This window comes from Dama dama, chromosome 23 (assembly GCF_033118175.1).
Source record: "Dama dama isolate Ldn47 chromosome 23, ASM3311817v1, whole genome shotgun sequence".
NCBI classification, from domain to species: domain Eukaryota; kingdom Metazoa; phylum Chordata; class Mammalia; order Artiodactyla; family Cervidae; genus Dama; species Dama dama.
In genome coordinates, this window is record NC_083703.1 from 5,179,721 (window position 1) to 5,203,634 (window position 23,914).

The 23,914-nt window shown below is 41.0% G+C and overlaps 1 pseudogene; it reads right to left on the minus strand.

Moving 5' to 3' along the window:
* Window positions 1–2,666: 2,666 nt before the first annotated feature.
* Window positions 2,667–3,940, minus strand: LOC133044213 (large ribosomal subunit protein uL6-like; annotated as a pseudogene).
* Window positions 3,941–23,914: the final 19,974 nt, after the last annotated feature.

A 23,914-nucleotide genomic window follows, 5' to 3' on the forward strand; every position in this document is an offset into this window, starting at 1 on the left:
GAGCGCCCCCTGTCCCGAATCAAAGATAATCCCATGTGGCTGGAAGATGGAAAGATTTAAACAAGAGATGAGGAGGGAGAAGTTGGTACAGGCTTGGTCTCCCATAATGAGGAGTCTGATTTTTATGGAGAAGGTGACGAAGCTATTAAGCAGAAGAGTGACCTCATCAGTGTGCATTTAAGCAGGAGCACCCTGGCTGCAGGTGGGGAAGGATGGGAGATATGGCAAGGCTGAGGCTGAGAGCACCATCAGCTATGGCAGTCATTCAAATTAGATACGGAGAGGACTGTACTGCGGGCAGCAGTAGTGATCGACGTCAGGGATGTCAGGAGGCTTAGAATATTCCTTACCCCTCCACATGCCACCTGGGGATTAACCTCAGGTGCTGATCATGTTAGCCTAATTGCTGACAAGACAGTATCTTAAGACTTCCTCAGTTATCTTCTTTGAAATGAGGTTAAATGAAACAAATAAGAATGCATTTTGGATCCTGCTCCAAAGCGATCATCGTATAAGACCTGGGTAAGATTCTGACTCTATAACTGAAGTCAGGCGATAGGGATCTATGCTACATAATTTATGAAGAGTGAATGACTCCAAGACCCTTTTAGGGCAACATAACCACTGTAAAAGAACTAGAAAAATATTTTGGGCCATGGTGATTTGGGGGAGCTGCAAGTTGAAAGCAGAATAAGTCTATTCTGAATAATATACTTACTAAATTGTAGTCATTCATAGTATGTTAATAAAACAGTTACCCAAATGCATACACATTTACTAGATAAAAAAATTGGACCGTGGATAAGGACATACAAATGCCAGGGGACATTGAGGTTCAATATCAACAGTCTTCTTTGTCTACTTGGGTTGCTACCATGGTTTATTTGCACAGCTCTCTTAAGATGACTGATGCTGAAATCCATCCAAATTTTTTAGCAACAGCACTTATTCCTGTGTATAATTTGGCTGCTAAAGACTTATTTTGTCTTTAATGTTTAGAACTTTCTGAAACTGGTTTGAGTTGCTTTGTGAGAGGATAATGATTTTACTATCACTGGAAGTATTTTTAAAAGAAGGCTGAAAAGAAACACTGGAGGACAAGTTTTAGGCAGGATTCATATACAGGTTAAAATATTGGTTTATATCTTCAGAGAGTTATATTCTTCTGTTGTAGTTCTAGTACGATATGCTTATATATTACTTTTCCTGCTTTACTACTCAGGCTTACTTAAGCAAAGTCAACGAAGTTGTCAAAGATTTCAGATAAGAGGTCAGATACCTAGAATTCCTCTAATATATATATTTTAAATTTGCATATGAATGATTAAGTTGGATCTTCCAGTGCAAGGATTTAAATCCTTAGTTCATTCAGCCTTAATTGAGAGCTAACTCTGTTACCTGACATAAAAACAGATAGTTCACATATAAAGGACTATTGAAAATTGTATCAAATTGCAAATTGAATACAGGTGTCTACCCCGATTGTAAAGCCTTTGCAATAAAAGAATGTTGATGAAAATAATGCATCACAGAAAAATACAAGAATTCAGAGGAAAAAAAATTGTAAAGAAAAATCTCTGGAAGATAGAATACAATTGTTACCCACCAGGGTTCTTGGTCTCCTTAATCAATAGAAATTGATCAGAGGCCAGATGAGAAATTCAGGCAAGACTTTATTGGGGCCCCTGCTGCAGCAGTCCAGAGAACAGATTACCTTGCTTGCTTACTCCCCAAATAGGAGAGCAGTGTCTCCTCATAGGGAGTTAGGGTAGGAGTGTGTCTAGGGCTTGGTCAGGAGGGGCGGCTTAGGTGGTGTGCCCATCCCTGTGGCGGTGCTGAGTGCGGGGGTATGTGCAATACCCTGCCTTTGCTCCCGACACCCTGCTTATGCTCCCAGCTCTCCAGAAGAGGCAGTTGGTCTTTTTGTATCTTATTGTCCATAATTTTTCCCAACTGCACTGGCTGCAGTTATTTTTAGTCCCTTGTAGTTTCTTTGTATTTTGTTGCTTGAGGAGGTGTATATCCTCCTCCAGGTACAAGCCCTGCAGCCAAGGGACCCAGGTTCCAGGTCCCAGCCTGTCTTCTAATTAAGTGCAAAGAAGATGACAACTCCAAATACACATGGGAGACAATGATTCTTTCAACAGTCAGAAATATTGGAGACACCCAAAAAACATGATGCCATTGATGGGGGAAATATGATGGAAGGGAACCCTGCCGTTGTATGATGACAAATGATGCTATTTCCATTGATAAGGTTTCAAGAAATCTTTTAAGAAGTGAGGTCTGAGATAGCTTTATATTCTTTTAAAGTCTTTAGACTTCTCTCTAGCACTACCTACTGCACGTACTCAAGATGAAACCCCATGTCCCTTGGGAGTGTAATACGTAACTCAGGCAATTTTCACAGTGACTCTAGTAATTTTACTACTAGACTACTAGTCTACTAGACTCACAGTAAGTTGCACTAATTTTGTGTTGCAGGATGGGGGAGTCGAGGGGTACTGGGGAAATGAACACATTTTCAATAGGTTTCCCATATTTTTCTACATTTGCTTCTTTTTGTCCCCTTTTTCTACAAGGATGGTGTTTTTAAAAATTAATACACATTTAATTTTCTTAAAAGTTTAATTTAGTTTTAATTTAATTTTCTAACAAGAAGAAAAATTCACAAACTCCTTTAAGTCCTTCTCAACACCACAAATTATTTACAGAACATTGCTAAGTCAAACCTCAAGACTAGGGTCCAAGAGATATGAAATTACCTGTCAGCTGAGAGGCAAGACAAAGTGGGGAAGTTTGTAACAAAAAATTAGAGAAATCCAGTTCCAGATATTTCAGTTGTCATCCTCATCATCTTTAGAGGGGACTCGAGTTTTTTGTGTCTCCAGAGAGATGTCTTCTTTCCTAAGGAACTAGAGTAGAAGAAATCTAGGATGGAAGATGGGAACTCTCAAAGCAGCAGCCGGTGAAAATGGGGTTAGGACATTTTCCCCCAGTCAAGAGATTTTATCACTTTACAATATCACAAGTCCAAAGAATCATTGACATCTTGCTGCTTCTGTACCTGGGCAATGTAGATCTTATTAATCAGCCTACTGAACTGTTCCTTTTTCAAAAACATAGATAGCATCCAAAAATTCTCTGATATTCTTGTTTTTAAGTATGTGATACAAATTCAATGCCATTTCCTTCAAGAATTAATTCATCTTTCTGATTGAGATACTGAACAAGTAACACCTGGCCTCATCCAAAACATGTAGGTGTATTTTTCACACTCCCCAACTTTGGATTTCAACAAAGAAATTCTTCTCCTGAATAATGACACTGATGTGGAGGTGAGCATACACGGACCTCTTGTTGTAATGGAAGCCCAGTGTGACAGCCTTGACCATGGTCTGTACACAATTACAGACAGTGCGAATTGTTACTAGCTCCTTTCTATTTCCCCATTCTTTGTCCAGTCTGGAGCCTCATCTTCTTCTTTCCAATGGACTGAGTCCTACATTGTTGTTATTGTTTAGTCACTAAGCTGTGTCTGACCCTTAGTGACCCCATGGACTTAGCCTGCCAGGTTCCTCTGCCCATGGGATTTCCCAGGCAGCAGTACTGGAATGGGTTGCCATTTCCTCCCCAAGGAGGGATCTTCCTGACCCAAAGATCAAACCTGCATCTCCTGCACTGGCAGGTGGATTTTTTACCACTGAGCCACCAGGGAAGGCCTGAATTCTACATTAGTATGATTTAAGTCTCTGCAGGTTGCCTCTGGGGCCCTTCATAGTGACCATGGGGCCCTTCAGAGTGATGTTGACATTTTCTGCAATGTTGATAGCATGATTGCTGAGAATAGTTTTCATTCTCATAGTAGATGCAGCAAAAAAAAGTGGAATTAGGACATTTGACTAGTGAGTGGATAAAGAGAAATTGACTAGATGAGAGAAACATGATGGTGAAAGGGCAACACATGGAAAATTTGAAAGTTTACCCTGAAGGATGGCTAGAAACAATTTTATTCTGAATGAGAATGTGATTGCTAAGAATCATTCTTTAAACAACCTAGAATTTAAATTTTCTTGTGTAGATGCAGAATTTTCATGGCAAAACTGATGCAGAAGACTTCAGAACCACTCCCATCTCTTCACCTGGCTTCTTCCCACACTCTTGGTTTGAAGTTTAAGACTGTATCTTTAAAAGAAAAAAAAAAAAGATCGCATCTTTGCATAAGGTTTTCCCTGATGTCTTAACTGGGGCTTATATAGTTCATTGGAATGCAATACATGTGCATCCCAAAATCAAATGATTAGATAATGATGGGCCCCCAATACTGTTCATAGACATTTGCATCTCCAGTAGATGCTGTCAGAGCACCTGTGTCCTGCCCAGCCCTATCTTCCAACTCTTCTCCCCACCGATAGCCTCTTATAAACCTCCTGCCACTCTCCCTGAGGGCTTTTCCTGGCTGCAGGGGCATGATCCAGTGTGCAGGCTACAGGTATCTGTGAATCAATGCCCCCAGAAGCAGTCTTCAACAGTCATCCAATGGAAAATGTCAGATACAGACCCCAAACCTCACCACTCAGGTGGAGCAACACTGAGGTGTGTTATGCAAAGTCTCTCCAGAGTGCCCAGAGGCCTGAGCCCCAGCTCCCATCTCAGGAATTCTTCTCATTTTCACAGTCTATGATTGTTTTCTTTCCTTTCTTATGTCCTTCCCCACTTGCCTTCCTGTGGTCTCTGGGATCATCCTCCAAATAAACTACTTGCACTTATCTCAGAGTCTACTTCTAGGGAGACTCATCCTAAATCAGCATTTTCCACATAAGAAAATGGATGGGGGGTGGGGGAGAGGGATAAATTATGAGTTTGTGATTAACAGATACGTACTACTATATATAAAATAGACAACCAACAAGTACAGAGAACTATACTCAATATTTTGTAATAATCTATAAGGAAAAGAATCTAAAAAAGAATATATGTATATGAGTCTGCATTTATATTTATATGTATATATTCATCATGTTGCTATATACATAAACAAATGCAACATTGTAAATTGATTGTACTTCATTTTAAATTTAAGTCATTGTAAATTGGTTATACTTCAATTAAAAAAAAAAGAAAATGCACCAAATATGAAAGAAAATAGATGAAGATGAATTGAGACTAACAATGACTGATGATTAGGAATTAAGAATAGCCACAGTTAAAAACTGTAGAGGCCACTCCAGGAATGCACTAATCATTGTTTTTCCCAAGCCTTGGGAGAATTCATACTCCCTGTCTGTGCACGTTTTCCAGGGAGGAACCTTATATCCATCAGAATCCAGAATTAACTGTTCTTAATAAACTCTAGTGTCATGCTATTTAAAATGTATGAATATGAAGTTCCAGTTCAAGATGGCGAAGTAGAAGGATGTGCTCTCATCTCCTCCTGCAAGAACACCAAAATTGCAACTAGCTGTTTAATAACCAACGACAAACGGATGCTGGAACCCATCAAAAAAAAGATACCCCATGTCCAAAGACAAATTAAGAAGCCACAGTGAGATGGGAGGAGTAACACAATCACAATAAAATCAAATCCCATACCCACCAGGTGGGTAACCCAAAAACTGGAGAACAATAATACCAAAGAAGTTCTTTCACTGTTGTGAAGGTTCTTAACCCCATGTAAGGCTTCCCAGCCTGGGGATCTGATAAAGGATTGGGAATCCCCAGGGAATCTGGCCTTGAAGGCCAGTGGGATTTGATTATAGGACTTCCGTAGGACTGAGGGAAACAGAATCTCCAGCCATCAAGGGCACAAACAAAATCTAGCACCAACCGAGACCCAGAGGAAAGGAGCAATGTCCCCACAGGCAACTGAAGCAAAACTACTTGTTAGTGGTGGAGGGTCTCCTGTGGAGGCATGGGTTGGCAGGGGCTCATCACAGGGACTGGGTCACTGGCAGTACTGGCTGGGAAAGTCCCCCTTGTCATAAACCCTCTTGAGGTTTACCATTAACCTTACCATCAAGCCCGCAGACCCCAGGGCTGGGTTGCCTCAGGCCAAACAAATACCAGGGAGAGAGTGCAACCCTACCCATCAGCAGATTTACTTTACTGATCCAGATCCTGCCCACCAGAGCAAGACCTAGTTTTTCCCATGCCAGTCCCTCCCATCAGGAAGCTTACACAAGCCTCTTAACCTCATCTATCAGAAGGAAGACAGAAGACACAAAAAGAAGCAAAGTCCCATGGTGGGTAAAACAAAAACCATATTACAGAAAGTTAATCATGATGAAAAATCATAAAGTTATGTCCCAGGTGAGGGGACAAGATAAACCCCCCAAAAAATAACTAAATGAAGTGGTGATAGGCAACCTTCCAGAAAAAGAATTCAGAATAATGATAGTGAAGATGATCCAGGATCTTGGGAAAACAATGGAGGCGATGAAAGAAATGTTTACCAAAGACCTGGAAGAATTAAAGAACAAACAAACAGGGATGAATAATACACTAGAAGAAATTAACAGCAGACTAACTGAGGCAGAAGAATGGATAAATTACCTGGAAGACAGAATGGTGGAAGTTACTGCTGCAGAACAGAAACCAGAAAGAATGAAAACAATGAAGAATGAAGACAGCCTAAGAGACCTGGGACAACATTAAAGGCACCAAAATTTGCTTTATAGGGGTCCCAGAAGGAGAAGAAATGGAGAAAGGACCTGAAAAAATATTTGAAGAGAAAATAGCTAAAAACTTCCCTAACATGGGAAACGGAGAAGGCAATGGCAACCCACTCCAGTACTCTTGCCTAGAAAATACCATTGGCAGAGGAGCCTGGTGGGCTGCAGTCCATGGGGTCACGAAGAGTCGGACATGGCTGAGCGACTTCACTTTCACTTTTCACTTTCATGCATTGGAGAAGGAAATATCAGCCCACTCCAGTGTTCTTGCCTGGAGAATCCCAGGGACGGCGGAGCCTGGTGGGCTGCCGTCTATGGGGTCGCACAGAGTCGCACACGGCTAGAGCGACTTAGCAGCAACATGGGAAAAGGAAATAGTCAACCAAGTCCAGGAAGCACAGAGAGTCCCAGGCAGGATAAACCCAAGCATGAACACACCCAGACACACAGTAATCAAACTGACAAAAATTAAAGACTTAGATAAAATATTAAAAGCAACAAGGGAAAAAGACAAATAACGTACAAGGGAACTCCCAGCAGCCTATCAGCTGATTTTGCCACAGAAACTCTACAAGCCAGCAGGGAATGACACTATATATTTAAAGTGATGAAAGGGAAGAACCTACAATCAAGAATACTCTACCCAGCAAGACTCTCCTTCAGATTTGATGGAGAAGTCAAAAGCTTTCCAGACAAGCAACAGTTAAGAGAATTTGGCACCACCAAACCAGCTTTACAACAAATGCTAAAGAAACTTCTCTAGGCAAGAAACACAAGAGAAGGAAAAGACCTACAGAAAGTAAACACAAAATAATTAAGAAAAATATACATATCAATAATTACCTTAAATGTAAATGGATTGAATGCACCAACCAAAAGACATAGACTGGCTGGGTGTATGAAAACATGTGCATTTATGCACTTCTACTTATGACATTACTCTGCTTGACTTCCTCAAATTGTACATAATTATTTTGTACTGTTAAGTTAATCATGTTTCCATTATGGCCTGCAATTGTAATTATCTTTTATTTTGTGTCTGACTATTGATTGTGCAAACTGACAAACATCTTTCACCTACTGTGATTATGTAATTTTACTAACTTAATGCCATTGTATCATGATTGGTCAACAGAAAAATAATTGAACTCTTTATCACCAAAACTATCATTTACTAGAAAAATCTATAATCATTTTTTAAAATCCAAATGCTATATTGGTCTTTATCTTTCTGGCTTACTCCACTCTGTATAATGGGCTCCAGTTTCATCCATCTCATTAGAACTGATTCAAATGAATTCTTTTTAACGGCTGAGTAATATACAGTATACTAACGAATATATATGGAATTTAGAAAGATGGTAATGATAACCCTATATGCAAAACAGAAAAAGAGACACAGATGTACAGAACAGACTTTTGGACTCTGTGGGAGAAGGCGAGGGTGGGATGTTTCGAGAGAACAGCATCGAAACATGTATATTATCTAGGATGAAACAGATCACCAGCCCAGGCTGGATGCATGAGACAAGTGCTCAGGCCTGGTGCACTGGGAAGACCCAGAGGGATCGGGTAGAGAGGGAGGTGGGAGGGGGGATCGTGATGGGGAATACATGTAAATCCATGGCTGATTCATGTCAATGTATGGCAAAAACCACTACAATATTGTAAAGTAATTAGCCTCCAACTAATAAAAATAAATGGAAAAAAAATCCAAATGCATATGAGAATTATCTTGAGATTTTTTGAAAAATACAAATGCCGAGGTATTTCTTTTTTCCTCCAGAGCTTCAGATATGTTTCTAATGAGCAGTCATGTGTAAAAGCACCTGGGCTATATGTTGATCTTTTACTTTTATCAAGTTTGTTGCACTTTTTCTATTTCACATTCAGTGCTCCCATTTCATTTAGTTTATATTTTTTCAACTGCTCTATCTCTTCTTCTTTTTTTCTTTGATATTCTTTCTCAAGTCTTTATCAAGCACAGTAGAAACATTTGTATACCTATATACAAATAATATGTATAATGTATATTTTAGAAAACATATGAATTTTTTCCTAACTAAAAAATTCATGCCATTTTGATTCCACTTGTTTGACTTAGTATGAACAGAATGCTGGATTTCTAATTTAAAAAAAATAGATATGCAACAAGCACCAATGTTTTACTGTATAGTACAGGGAACTATAGTCAATTCTTACAATAACCTATAATGGAAAATAATTTCAAAAATAATATATGTATATATGTATAACTGAATCATCTTGCTGTGCATCTGAAATATTGTAAGTCAACTATACTTCAATAAAATATATTTTTAAGAGAAATAATAAAACCTTTAAAAAATAATTAACTAAAAAAATAAAATGTATGAATACTAAATTTTAGTAACAGTGAATTCCTCACATAGTCATGTCCTAGTATGTAGCATGTGTACTAGTATGTAGTATGTAGCACTAGTTGTATGTGTACAATATGAAATGATATCATGTGGTACAAGTTCTGTGTTTTTTCAGTTTGGTCCTTTAAGACTCACAGAAGCCTTTTGGATACTGCTCTGCACTTTCACAATCCCTGCACTAGAGATCATAGTGGGAAAAAGGCCTACTAACATAAGCAAATGCCCACTGCTTTCTTGGCGCCCTGGCCAGGGGATGGAACATACTTTGAGTTGCTAGTCCTTGAAAGAGCAAACATAACTTCAGGAGGAAAAAAAGAACACACAACAGTCTCACCAACGTTCCATTTAATATTTACTCTTCTCTTTCTTGGGTCAAGGCTGTGGAATATAAACTGAGTTCCTGCTAGGTTCTTACCACTCCCAACAATCATTTTTCAGAAAGTTCTGTTTTTTGGAAGAGATTTTAAGAAGTGGTACCTGGGAGGAAATCAGCCATGCTTATGCTGTTGAGTGATTCTAGTATGTTTGAGGGGGGAGCTGCACTGTTTGGAGAGAACTTCCTTTGGGTGCAGATTTTCTTATTCTCCACCAGCAGCAGCTATTTTTCCAGCTGCCTATATGTGTTTGTGAGTTTCCCTGGTGGAAACTTCCCTCAGATGGTAAAGAATCTGCCTGTAATGTAGGAGACCTGGGTTCAGTCCCTGGGTGAGGAAGATTCCCCTGGAGAAGGGAAAGGCTACCCACTCTAGTCTTCTGGCCTGGAGAATTGCATGGACAGAGGAGCCTGGCAAGCTACAGTCCATGGTGTCACGGAGCGTAAACACAACTGAGCAACTCTCTCTCACACACACACACACACACACACACACACACACTCCATATGTGTTTGCAAGCTTTTCTCCCCCATCTAGACTGTTAATAAGTGGAGAGTGATGACCACACCTAATCTATCTCCCTCTGCCCAGAACAGCGCAGGTCAGTAAGGCAAGAGAGGAAGCCCTGCTCCCTTGCCTGGAGGAAAGAAGGGGCTCCAAGGAGGGACTTCCACTGCAGCGCCCCCCATAGTCCTCACCTATGGGTCTGAATTCACCATCACTGGTTTGGCTTTCTTCTCTTCCTGAACAGGTTTGTCCTATTCCTTTAGGGTCTCCCTGAAGCTCTTCCTAAATAATCATTTAAGTATGATTCTCATCTCAAGGTTTTCTTCTGGGGATCTCCAAATGACTACAACCCAGAGGGCTGAGAATCAAAGCACTGGAAATAAGCAAATTAGCGGCTACCATCTTGTATTAGTTAGAGGTCCTTGATTTCCAAAGAGGAGAAACCCACTCCAATTAACTTGGATGGAGAGTTTATAGAAGACTTGAATCCCAGAGGTACACCATTGCAGGAATTAGAAAGTCACCTTAAACCTATTGGGGCCGCATGGTCTCTCTTCTCTGATTCTCTCAGCAGTTGTACTCAACCTTTTTTGCTGCAATTAATATTCTACAGGATGCTGTGGTTTAATGCGGTATGTTTGTACCTGTCTGCAACTTACGAAGAGAACAGAACTCTCACCCTGGCTTTACAGAAAACAAACTTATTCAGTCTCTTAGTGGCCTAGGTCCAAGTGCCAGGGGAGAAAAATTCAAAACACTGGACTCTGTAGGCCACCTAGGGTACATGTCTGCTCCATGACAATCAGATGTGGCCTCAGAAGCAGGGTCACCTGCTCCAACATAGCCTCTTCTTCAACAGTACTGTGGACACGGGTGGGCTTTTTCAAAATAGATTGTATGTTCAAGGCAACAGGCAATCTTTAGGACAATAACTAGCCAAGATATTTTTGCCTTCAAACATCTCAGTGTTCGCCTTGCCCTACCCAAATCAAGCATGGAGAACCACCCCCACCCCCACACACACACACCCACACTACACTTGAACATATTCCATCAACTCCAATTCCATGGGCTTGTTCACCACATGACAACTTGCTAAGCTAGCTTTGCCTCCACGCTGTCTGTCTCATTGGTCCTCAGATAATAGAGGCTTTGGCTTTGTTTCTACAAATGCTATTCTTCCTTTATTTCCTACCTTCTCCATGAAACCTTTCCCAAGAATTCCAGTCCTCCCCTAATACCAATACACCATCGTGTTTTGTCCATTTGCCTGTGTTGCATGGCAAGACCAAGGTCATCCTCTCTACTTAGTAAGTCCCTCAGATGAGTGGGACGTCATGCCTCTTACTTCTGCCTCCTACATCATGCTTCCTACTTCTGCTGACTTCCTTACAGCACTTGGCATCATTCTGAATGCACAGCCAGCAAAACGTAGCTGCTCCTGCTTCATGTACGGATTGAAGTAACTAAGCTCTTCTATAGCACTTACTTCAGTGTCTTCCTCATGGCTGGAACAAAAAGCCTTTGTATTACCTCCCCTCGGGTGGTGCCACTGCAGCAGGAGCTGTCTCTACTTCAAAACGCCAGCATCTGCATCTCTCACCAGAGGTCATTCTTCCAAACAGCAGAATGCAACCCTGGTCTCGGGCACAGTAGACTGGACAATCTGGGTACTTAACCGCTGAAAACCCTCAACCAATCATGCTTAGAGGTAGGTGGATATATAATCCAGCTCCCACTGCCTCCATAAGTCGACACTGAGTTGTCTACAGTCTCCCAGAGTTCCCCGTTGGGCTTGAGCTCTGATCGTCTACAATGGTAACTTACTCCATAAGGTTGCCTACCCTTCCTCTGTCACCTCCACACCTCCCTACTAGTGTTACCTGGGACTGCCTCCCACATAAACGACTCACACTTGAATTATCTCAGGGCCTGCTACAAGAGATAGGACCTGAACTAAAATGACATTCAATAAGCACTTGTGGAATAATGAAAAGGTGATTTCACTTTCCCCGTCACAGGCCTGAGGCCAGGTGAGGGGCAAGATGGGATTTCTCAAGCCTGGAAGGATAGAACTTTCAACTTCCGTGTGCGCCTCAAAACTGGAAATTACAAAAAGGAGAGGCTGCCTGGGAATCAGCTTAAAATAGTAGTCCCCAACCTTTTTGGCACCAGGGACCAGATTTTTGGAAGACAATTTTTCCTTGGACAAGGCTGGGGTGATAGTTTGGGGATGATTCAAGTGCGTTACCTTTATTGTGTACTTTATTTCTATTATTATTACATCAGCTCCACCTCAGATCATCAGGCATTAGATCCTGGAGGTTGGGACCCCCGACTTAAAACAAACAGCACTGCATCATTAGGGGCAGCTGTGAAGTTCAAAGTATGCAGCTAGGTCTAGAGGAGGCAAGTACTGTAATAATGTACAGTAGGAAGACAACACAGATGCTTACAATTTACTGGCCCAATCTGGGTTGGGCAATGCATATCTTGGCAGCCCAGAAGCCCGACTCCTAGTTTTCTTGATTTCCACTAATATATGACAGAGGAATCAAGGAAAAATAATAACTACTCAAACTTTTTGCTACCCTTGATGAGCTACATTTGACTTGAGCTATAAAATCAGAAAAATATCCCCTTTCTTGCATCTTAAAGTTTGCAACAATTTCTACCTGTTAAAATAGCTTACCAGAAATGAAGCAGACAAAAGCCACATAAAAGCTTCAAGGATGATGGGGAAAAGCAGTTAATCCAGATCAACTAGAAGCGCAGCTTGAATATTTCTGATGTCTGATTGCGTAACCATCAAGTTCTCGAATGTTTAATGGGTTAGTCCTTTGTTTGCTGGAGGAATGCAATTGCTCAATGAAATGTGAAAAGACAAGGACCACTTTCATGATTATCTACCAAGTTCTTGCTTTAACTTGTTTGCTTAATCAAGTGTCTATTTATGATCTCTTTGGGAGGTTCTGAATTTCATTAGCTCTTTCCTTAAGTTAATCTACTCAGGAAACAAGGATTATTCATCATAGATCAGTGCACATTAGCACTTTCTAATAATTGGTTGCAAGCCCCAGTTTCTAGACAACTAACCAGCCCCTATATCATTCCCCCACTCTACCAATCCTAATCATTTTAACATATATATTTTTTATAATTTTTAATTTTTAAAGTCCTTATTGAATTTGTTACAATATTGCTTCTGTGTTATGTTTTGATTTTTGGCCACAAGAAATGTGGGATTTTAGCTCCCTTACTGGGGATTGAATCCTCATCCCCTGCAATGGAAGGTGAAGTCTTAACCACTGGACCATCAGGGAAGTTCCTTAACATATATTACTCATTAAAAAAAAAGTATATGTGGTTCTATGAAAGATATAATTGATAGTTTGATAGGGATTGTATTGAATCTGTAGATTGGAGGGATGGGATGGGGAGAAGAGTGAGGCTAGAGAGGAAGTGATGTATGTATAATTGTGACTGATTTGTGTTGTTGTATGGCGGAAACCAACACAACAGTGTAGAAATTAAAAAAAAAAAAGAATATGAAAAAGAATATATGTGTGTGTGTGTGTGTGTGTGTGTGTGTGTGTGTATTTACTCAGCTGAATCACTTTTATGTACACCAGAAATGCACAAAGCATTGTAAATCAACTATACTTCAATAAAACAAATTTTTTAAATATCGTATATGTATAAAGAAAAGGGAATCCTCTTACACTGTTGGTGGGAATGCAAACTAGTACAGCCACTATGGAGAACACTGTGGAGATTCCTTAAAAAAATGGAAATAGAACTGCCATAAGACCCAGCAATCCCACTCCTGGGCATCCACACTGAGGAAAGCAGAACTGAAAGAGACACATGCACCCCCAATATTCATTGCAGCACTGTTTATAATAGCCAGGACATGGAAGCAACCTAGATGTCCATCAGCAGATGAATGGATAAGGAAGCTGTGGTACATATACACAATGGAATATTACTCAGCCATTGAAAAGAATGTATTTGAGTCAGTTCTAATGAGGTGGATGAAACTGGAGCCTATTATACAGAGTGAAGTAAGTCAGAAAGAAAAACGCCAATACAATATTAACACATATATATGGAATTTAGAAAGATGGTAACAATGACCCTATATGTGAGACAACAAAAGAGACACAGATATAAAGAACAGACTTTTGGACTCTGTGGGAGAAGGCAAGGGTGGGATGATCTGAGAGAATAGCATTGAAACATGTATATTATCATATGTGAAACGAATCGCTAGTCCAGGTTCGATGCATGAGACAGGGGGCTCAGGGCTGGTGCACTGGGATGACCCTGAGGGATGGGATGGGGGGGAGGTGGGAGGGGGGTTCAGAATGGGAACACATTTACACCCGTGGCTGATTCATGTCAATGTACGGCAAAAACCACTACAATATTGTAAAGTAATTAGCCTCCAATTAAAATAAATTAATTAACTTACAAAAAATTATATATAAATGTATAAACAATTTTTAGTATTATTTTGTGCACACTTTTAAATTATTTCATAAAGTGTCATGAATAAAAGGTTATTTGACAAAAGCTGGAAAATAAGACACAAAGTTACTGCCAAAGATGATGCATCTTAAGAAAGAAAGAGGATAATAACCCCCTTGCTTCTCCCTGTCTACCCTTTGCTCTCCTGTCTCCTGGGCACACTTCCCATGGGCCAAATCTAGCCAGAAGTCAATTGGCTGAGAAATCTGAGAAATGTAACTTGCAGGATAAACCCCTTTCAATGCAAAAGAGACAAGGAAGAGTGGAGAACGGAGCTGAAAGCAAGCAGATAAATGCCTTGCAGGGTACATTCTGGATTTACAATGAAGTCCTTTAAAAACCCTGCAGTTTTCAACTTTCCAGAATGAGGGTCACATATACTTCTGTTTCATCATCTGATTGTGCCAAAGGACCTTTGAAAGCTTACAAGGAAGTTCTAAAGAAGTCCCTGGCCTGGGAAGGAGACCCAACGGGACCAGGGCCCCTCAGTTGGCACACCGCTTGGGGACCAAGCCCTTATTTACCCTTCTACTCTAACTGTATCTCCCAGCTTCTGAGTGGGAAGGACTCTAGAATCATGATCTCTGGAAAGTGGGAGTTGTTGTTGTTCAGTGTCTATGTTGTGTCTGATGGTTTGCGACCCCATAGTCTGCAGTGCACCAGACTTCCCTGTCCTTCACTATCTCCCAGAGTTTCCTCAAACTCACATCCACTGAGTTGGTGATGCCATCCAAACATCTCATCCTCTGTCACTCCCTTCTCATCCTATCCTCAATTTATCCTAGCAGCAGGGTCTTTTCCAATGAGTGAGCTCTTCACATCAGGTGCCCAAAGTATTGGCGCTCCATCTTCAGCAAGTGGGAAAGCAGTAGAAACAAAGCAAAATGGAGGCTTTGCAAGGCTGCCAGTATTTCAATAAAAATATCAGATATAACAGAAGATTGACAAGACAGCGACAAAAATCAGTTCAGTTCAGTCGCTCAGTCATGTCTGAATTGCAGCACACCAGGCCTCCCTGTCCATCACCAGCTCCCGGAGCTTACCCAAACTCATGGCCATCAAGTTGGTGATGCCATCCAACCATCTCATCCTCTGCCGTTCCCCCTTCCTCCCACCTTCAGGGTCTTTACAGATGAGTCAGCTCTTCGTATCAGGTGGCCAAAGTATAGGATTTTCAGCTTCAGCATCAGTCCTTCCAATGAAGAGCCAGGTCTGATTTCCTTGAGGATGGACTGGTTGGACCTCCTTGCAGCCCAAGGGACTCTCAAGAGTCTTCTCCAACACCACAGTTCAAAAGCATCAATTCTTCAGCACTCAGCTTTCTTCATGGTCCAACTCTCACATCCATACATGACTACTGGAAAAACCATAGCGTTGACTAGATGGACCTTTATCGGTAAAGTAATGTCTCTGCTTTTTAATATGCTGTCTAGATTTGTCATAACTTTTCTTCCAAGGAGAAAGCATCTTTTAATTTCATGGCTGCATTCAACATCTGCAGTGATTTTGGAGCCCAAAAAAATAGAGTCTCTCACAGTTTCCATTGTTTCCCCATCTATTTGCCATGAAGTGATGAAACTGGATGCCATTATCTCAGTTTTCTGAAAGTTGAGTTTTAAGCCAGCTTTTTCACTCTCCTATTTCACTTTCATTAAGAGGTTCTCCAGTTCTTCTTTGCTTTCTGCCATAAGGGTAGTGTCATCTGCACATCTGCAACAAAGATATGCAATATGAACAGATTTCTGGAAACAATCTACAATAACTCCTATTTTGCATTAAATAGAATATTTCCCTTTTGTTCTATTTATTTATTTTTGGTTGTGTCCATGGTCTGTGGGATCTTAGTTCCCCAACCAGGACTGAACCCATGCCAACAATGGAAGCTCAGAGCCTTAACCACTGGACAACCAGGGAAGTTCCTTTTCCTTTTTAGAGTAGCATTTTCAGAAATTCAAGCTTTTTACCCTTCAATCAGAAGAGTATCACTTACACCAACAAAACAAACAGAAGGACTATTCACTGATCTAATAGCATGAAAAATAATCAAAACTGCTTAATTAGATTGTTGCAGACTTTTATAAGGAAGATTAACATAAGAGGGGTTGTTGATATGTTTCTCCAATGTTTTTCCAGAGTAAAATCTCAAATCCTGAATACTCTCAGGTTCACAGGTTTGGTAAACTCCATTCTACAGAATACAAGTAGGGTCTTCAAGTCACAATTTAAAGAGAAACTATACACCAGCACCATCCAATAGAAATATAATATGAGCCATATTAAAAGAATAAGTGGTGGGTGAAATGAGTGAAAAAGGTCACTCATTTTTTTAGGTACAAATTTGTACTTTTTAGGTACGAATTTCTAGTTATAAAATAACTCATGGGGATATAATGTACAGCATGGTGACTATAGTCAATAATGCTCTATTGCATATTTGAAAGTAGCTAGAAGAGTGGGTCTTGAAAAAAAACAAAAACATGAAACTGGTGAAAGTAATTTTAATAGTGCTTTAAATTCAGTACATCAACAATATAATATTGACATGCAATCAGTATAAAATTTAATTAATAAACTAATTTTGCTTTCCTTCTAATCTAATCTTTGAAATCTTACATGTATTTTATGCTTTCAGCATGTCTCAATTCAGATACTAAATTTTTATTGGAAATATTTGATTTGTATTTAGATTTTATAAAACATACAGTTGCCAAGAAAAATTCATGTATTCATGCTCTGAGCACACTTTTTTTTTTTGTTTTTGCAGGGTCTGGCAGAGTCTGGCAATGCTTTATTTTTTACCGTGGCTTTTATACCCTAAATTAGTACATATCTAAGGGGAAGATAGTTTGACATTACATCAGCTTGTTCTTTACAAAACCAGGGTGTTTTCTGCATACTTCTTTGTTTATGAGGGTCTTGTACATTATCTTCTGGCCTTGGGGCCTATTGACATTTTATGACCTAGGTGAATGCAAAGCTGTTTTCCGTAATCTATTCTTTAATGAACACAAAGGTCAGTCCTTTTGCAGAAGTTATCAGTTAAATTTATCTAAAAGGTTTACCACACAAAGACTCTGCAGCTCCAGTGAGGCAGCCCCTGTTTAGCATTCCTGGTTAAAATTAACAATTTTAAACTCTTATTTTTCTAAATCTTTAACTATAACCACTTTTAGAATAATATTTTTATGTTCTCTAATAGGGCTTCCCGACCCCCAAAGGGCTCTGTGCCTACTAGGGCCTTTATATGATCAGGTTCTTTATGCTGTTTTATGATTAGGGTATTATAAGCAATCACGCATATCAGTACCAAGGGCATAAACACATTTGCCAAACAAACTAAAATACCAGCAAAGGAGTTTAAATTGAAACACTTCTTTCACCCTGGATAATCTCATAAAATACCACCACCTGGGAAACTTATTGATTAAAGTTCTAAATTCATGTATTCATGCTCTGAGCACACATTTTTAAAAAATGTTTTTCAGTAACTGAATCAAGTATCAGTTTATAAGATTTAATTAAAATTAAATACAATTAAAAATTCATCTTTTCACTCATGGCCATGGTTGCTGTGATTGACAGATGCATGCTGCTCATGGCTACCACATTAAACGGTGAAAAATTCCATGAGACCAGGACTATAAAAACCTGAGTTTTTATTTTTTCACCTTTTTAACTTCATCATGCTACTTTTTGATGGGGCCTATTTTTTTTCCTCATAATGATTCATTTGAAGCCTGTAAATGAAAAGAAGCCATGTTCTTGTTCCTAGTGTCAGTAAGGAAGCAAAGGTAGAAGGAGGGAAGCTTCACATGAGAGGATGTTTGTAGATGCAGCAAGGAAGGAAAATCAACCTAAATCTTCAAGGTCTGCTAGATAGAATGGAGGTCCCCGGAGCAGAACAACAGGCTTGGGAAATGAACTTGTCCACTTTCAGATAGGGCTCTTTGTCACCAACGACAGAAACTTGATTCAAACTGGCTTTGACAACGAAGGTTCTCGATGGATTTGAGGAACTAAGATGTCTGCAGGTTCTGTAATGAGAAACTTGGGCATGGCCGAATCCAGGGGCTCAAATAATATCATCAGGAACTGATTCATCTCAATCTCTTGATATCAGTACCCGCTGTGTTGCTTTCAGTCTCAGTTTCTCCAGCAGTGGCAAGATGGTGGCCAGGCCACGTCCTGTTCTTCACGTCGCTATCAGAGAGGGTGTGCTTCTCCCCTAAAACACCCAGCAGGATTCTAGGGCTGCTGATCATTGTCCTCTCCTTGGGTCACTTGATTGTTTACCATCTGAGCCACTTGGTTCCCCCCAAAATGATTGGTGGCTCAGACAGTAAAGAATCTGCCTGAAATGCAGGAGACTGGGGTTTGATCCCTGGGTTGGGACGATCCCGTGGAGAAGGGAATGGCTACCCACTCCAATATTCTTGCTTGGAGAATTCCATGGATAGAGGAGCCTGGCAGGCTACAGTCCATGGGGTCGCAAAGAGTGAGACATGGCTGAGTGACTAACACACATTCAGAGTTTACGCAGCTTCATGAGAAATACTATGTCACCTGCCAAGTGTTTCATCTCCTTTTTGCATTTGTCTTGTGGGAATCCACACTTTTTCCAAGCTACTTAATCTTGAGGAAGTTGTTTAACCTCATTGTGCTTCATGGTATTATGGGAAAAATATTATAGGACCTTCCTTGTACATTCATAACAAAAATTAAATAATCTAATATTTGTGAAATATAAGACAATTTATGAATAGAGTCTGGCAGATAAGTTCTTAAAAAAAGTCCACTAAATAAACCTGCAAAAGTGTGATATTATCTATTTTTCTTAGAAAAGAAGATTCATTGACTTCTCAAGTGAGTTCATATATGCCTCTTTCTGTCAAAGTGGGCTCCAGAGAGGAAAAACCACTGAAAATGTTTAATGAGTTAATTGAATGAATCTCATTGTCAAAGTCAAGGATGTGTGTACTTTTTTCAAAGGCATTCCTATGTCCATAAATACAGTTTGCCTGTATTGTGATTCCTATCTTAAGAGGACATGTCAGCAATGGAATATTACTCAGCCATTACAAAGAACTCATTTGAAGCAGTTCTAATGAGATGGATAAAACTGGAGCCCATTATACAGAGTGAAGTAAGCCAGAAAGATAAAGACCAATACAGTATACTAACGCATATATGTGGAATTTAAAAAGAAGTTAACGATAACCCTATATGCAAAACAGAAAAAGAGACACAGATTTACAGAATAGACTTTGAGACTCTGTGGGAGACGGCGAGGGTGGGATGTTCTGAGAGAATAGCATTGAAACAAGTATACTTTCAAGGGTAAAACAGATCACCAGCCCAGGTTGAATGCATGAAACAAGTGCTCAGGGCTGGTGCACTGGGAAGACCCAGAGGGATCAGATGGCGAGGGAGGCAGGAGGGGGGATCGGGATGGGGAACACATGTAAATCCATGGCTGATCCATGTCAATGTATGGCAAAAACCACTACAATATTGTAAAGTAATTAGCCTTCAACTAATAAAAATAAATGAAAAATAAATAAATAAATAAATAAAAATAAAAAGAGGACGTGTCAGAATTTAATTAAATTAAAACCAGGGCAACCCTCCTGTCAAATACACTCTAGTTAAGAGTGGCACCAAGGAACCATCTGGGTATCATGACCGTCGTGAGGAATTGTCTCCTTCTCTTCTTTTCTTTTTGTCCCAATATTTGGTTTAATCAAGTTACAGCAATTATAGTAAATGAGGTGTATCTGGGAAAAGATTCCTTGAGAAACTAAGGTAACATCTACAGTTGCCTGTGCTGGGGAAAGCAGGACTCAATCCTACTCAGAAGATGAAAACCCCCAGACATGGAGGGAGAATGAGGCTGCCAATTGCCTGGTCCTGATAATGCCTGGTTGATATCTGGTGAGAAGCTGAACCTCAGAATCCTTTTTGGTTGGACATGTTCAATGAAAAAGAGCCATCCACGAAAGGTGATTCAAGGTACAACATCCTCTGCCTTCCCAACAGGGCTAGTCCTCTGTATCCATCCCTTCCCCCACACCTGCTCTAAAATTACCACCCTGGGGCCACTTCACTGACTGGGCACTGCATCAGCCTTTGGCCAGTTACAAAAACATTTACCACTTGCAGGGACACACATTCATATCCTGCCCCCCCCCCAACCTCACACCCCCCACTCACACAGATAACGTATTAGATCAACAGGCTGGGGGATGTGAATTTTCCCAGTTCCCCTCACCTCTCCATTCCAATATTTTCCCAAGTAAATTTGCAGTTCCTTCCACCACGAAGTCTTTCTGTGGTCCCGCATGGCTTGCTCTGGCCAGTGAAATGTGGACCAAAATGGCAGTGGACAAGTTTCGAGCCTACACCAAAGAACAGCACATTTTCTGCTTGCTTCTTTTGCTCAGGACTCTGCCACACCATTCCTCTCGTTCCAGAAGGATGAAACACACGCAGAACACAGCCACTCTGGCCGGTCAGCAAAGCTGGAAGAGTGACAATGCGGATCGCCGTTATAGCCTTTCCTTGTCCCTCCTTCCTTGCTACCTGTAATTACAGAGTCTAAAAAGTGCAATGCCCAAGTTCCCAGAATGTTTTACAGCTGGGCCTCTGATCCAGTTCTAGTCAAAGATATAGAAGTAGAGATTTGCAGGCGACTCCTGAGAAAACTTCTGCTGTTTGAGCAGAAGAAGGGAGGCTTCTGGTGCTGTCCTCCCTGCTTCCTCCTGCCTCAGAGGTGGTCTTGAAGCCTGGATCCATAGCAACCAACTGGCAAGCGGGAGGTGAGCAGCATGAGGTTTGAAAAACCGACAGCTTGAGGAAGAGAGGGGAGGAAGAAGGAAGAGCCTGGGTTCTTGATGAGACTGCTCAGTAGCTAAGCCAGCAACAACCAGTGCCTATCTCTGGTCTGCTAACGAGAGACACAATCAGTGCCTGTATTGTTTACACCTCTGTTACATGTGAAATGCATTCCCAGATGATATGCCTGTGCTATGGTTGGACTTGGATCTGACCCATTCCGTTTACATCAGAAAGATGATGTAGTTTCCTCGTTAGTATTGGAGGAGCTGAAGTAGAAGGAAACTCTGAAGGTTTTGTCACTATTATGGAGAGGGAGAGAGAAACATCAGTCTTAGCATTTAACATCAAATAGGAGCCCCTGGAAACCGAGATGGGGAAGCTTTGAGCACTTCTCTTTCTGTCCTGACCCAGGTGATCCACTAAAATCCAACCATCCATCATTCTTAGCCTGTTCCCTGAAGCTTTCTCAAACCCCAGCCAGAATGACTCACCACTTTCTCTGAATTCCTCTTGCTGTTTCCTGCTTATTTCAGCTTGGTGTGCCCCTCAGCTGGCAGATCACCCTTGGCCCTGCATGGGTCCCGCTGTGTATGTGTCTTATCTTCCCTACAAGGATAGTGTCTCCCTAGCCCCTGCAGAATCTCCTGCAGAACCTCGTAGAGAGTGGTCAGCATGCATCAGGCTTTCAGAACGAGTGCTAGCTTTTAATAAAATGAAATGCATATGAACTTGCTTTGCAGCAAGCCTAGCATCACACCCAGGTTTGTGGGAGTATCTGGAAACCTAATTAAGGATTGGCAGCAAAAACAGTTCTGTTTAGGATGGTTTCTATTATAGAGAAAGCAGATTAAAAAAGAAATGAGAGGAGAAATAAAGAACAATCCAAAGTCACCTCCAAAGAGACCATAGTCTGTGTAATTTATTCCCTCTTGGGAGCCTTCCTATCAGAAGTTCTGATGATAGAGAGTCAGTAATCTGGCACACTTCTGCATTTTAACCCTGTTCCTTAAAATATATGTTGGATTGCTTAGAATTTTTAGCTACCACTTTAGTTAAAAAGAAGAGAGAAACTCTAACCTGGCCAGTGCCTGAATGCATAGCCAAGAAATGGGGTAGTAGGATTACTCCTTGGACTGGGTACCCCAGAGAAGGCCCTGAAACAAGGATTTGAGGCAAATGGCTTATTTGGGAGAAGATTCCAGGAAACACAGGAAGAATGTGGAAATGAGGCAGCAAAGGGAAGGAAGCGAGCATGGATGGGTTAATAAGTGAGTTAGACATACTTTGGCCACTTGATGCAAAGAACTGACTCAACTGGAAAAGACCCTGATGCTGGGAAAGATTGAAGGCAGGAGGAGAAGGGGATGACAGAGGATGAGATGGTTGGATGGCATCACTGACTCAATGGACATGAGTTTGAGCAAGCCCTGGGAGTTGGTGATGGACAGGGATGCCTGGCGTGCTGCAGTCCATGGGGTCACAAAGAGTCGGACATGACTGAGCGACTGAACTGAACTGAACTGAACATGGGCACCTGGATCTGGTGTCCTGGTGGGGAGTTCTGTGGAGACCCCACCTCCAAAACGTTTCACTATGTAAAATAAAGTTACTACACCAAGGTTGGAAAAAAATGTTATTTTTATAAAAGGCTTTGAGTGGTAGGCTTGGAGTTACCATTTCTGCTTCCTTATAATTTTTTAACCTTTATTTTCCACAATGAACGCATATCTTCGATAACCTCTTCACAAAAGCTTTGAGACAATATTATGTCGCTCATTGCCAATAATGACTCTAAAATGACTTTGTGGACTTGACCCCTCTGAGCCTCTGCTGTCTGCTTCTGTTTAGCTCAAGGGCACCAGCTCACAAGAGCTTAAGAACTGAGGAGAAAAAAAAAAAACCCAAATTCTAAAGAAGTCTGTCTTTGAGAAGCACAATGCAGGCGTGTTCTCTACAAGAGTTCTATGAGATCCCAGTTCTCTGGGAAACTAGAGTAGGGGATTTTGATTTAATGGGGGAAGCTGCCCTTAAGTAGTGACAGTCAACCTAAGTTCTGAAGGATGTAGAGAAGTTAACCGGGCATACGTTCACTGCGTTTCTTATGTGTCCATGTTGGGGCCTTGATATGCTACTTTCCAACCTCTGTCCTCAAAGACATAGCCATCTAATTGTCAGGCTACAACCAAGTTTCCTAAAATAACAGAGAGAAAAAACAGCAGTGTTGGAGTAATTCCCCAGTGTCTGTGGAAAGATGGGAAAGTTCAAAGCAAGCGGCAGTCGATAAAGGCTGAGCGGTCAGGAAAGCCTCTGTGGAGCAAGTGTAGCTTGGGTTCAGCTTTTATGCCAACAGGAAGGAAAGGTTCCCAAGGAAGAGCAACCGCACGCCCAAATACTCAGAGGGGTTGACGTCAGGGCCCTTCTGTTGGACAGTGAGACGGCCAGCATGATGAGGGCAGAGGCTGAGAGGTAGGTGGAAGAGATGATCTATCCTTGGAGACCGGGTAAGGATGCTTGGACGTGATGTGATGGGCATCCATGACGCTATCTCCAGGAGGACTGACGGACCTAACTCTACTCCCAGAAGGAGAGGAGCCAG